This window comes from Choristoneura fumiferana, chromosome 29 (assembly GCF_025370935.1).
Source record: "Choristoneura fumiferana chromosome 29, NRCan_CFum_1, whole genome shotgun sequence".
Classification (NCBI taxonomy): Eukaryota; Metazoa; Arthropoda; class Insecta; order Lepidoptera; family Tortricidae; genus Choristoneura; species Choristoneura fumiferana.
The window spans coordinates 11,564,725-11,565,389 of record NC_133500.1 but is presented as its reverse complement, the minus strand read 5'-3'; the positions used below and the strand labels follow the sequence as shown (position 1 = coordinate 11,565,389).

The window sequence follows — 665 nt, the reverse complement described above, 5'->3', positions numbered from 1 at the left end:
CGTAGCACATGACGTCACAGTCTATGAAGAATTTCTCCGTCTGATTGACAATTTAAAACGTCCATTTCTTCGATGTTTTTTAAGATTTATAAAAAATTGTTTCACAACTCTGTTCGTCTAACAATAGCGATATATTTCAAAAAAATGTTCTCTAATCGTATTGTATCTACTCCTAGCGCCATCTAGTGCAGTATAATAATAAGAAACTCCAAATTCTACATAGCGCTATCGAAGTTTCTTAGCTCGGACGCATAATATATACATCTTCCGACGCTCTTCCTTCGGACTTCGTCCCCAGGCGTAACATAGCGTCTAGAGAGAGATCTCTATATTGTGGCTTCTCTCTGGTATTGTAGTTATTTCAAAAATAAAGATTTTATACTCTATTGTAAAGGTTAGTATAATTTCGTCTAAAAAGCAGCTGGCGTAAGTAGCAATTGGTCTGAGTAGAAAGTGGTCTAAGCAGCAAGTGTTGCAACATTTTTTGTCTCAAAGTTGGCGAAGCTCCTATTCCGCGTGGCTCTAACTCTAACCTAACCTATATTTCAAATTTTCGACAAAAAACAGGTTAAGAGTAACACCACTTGCTTCTTAGACCGCTGGGGTACTAGACCAGCTGCTTTTTAGACGAAGTGATACTATACCAAAATTACTTGGACACACAA

The 665-nt window shown here is 37.4% G+C and overlaps 1 protein-coding gene across 1 annotated transcript in view; it reads right to left on the bottom strand.

Annotated features, from left to right (window-relative positions):
- Positions 1–665, bottom strand: part of LOC141444083 (dynamin-like GTPase OPA1, mitochondrial) — a 19,540-nt gene that overhangs the window by 18,726 nt on the left and 149 nt on the right. The window lies entirely within an intron of this gene.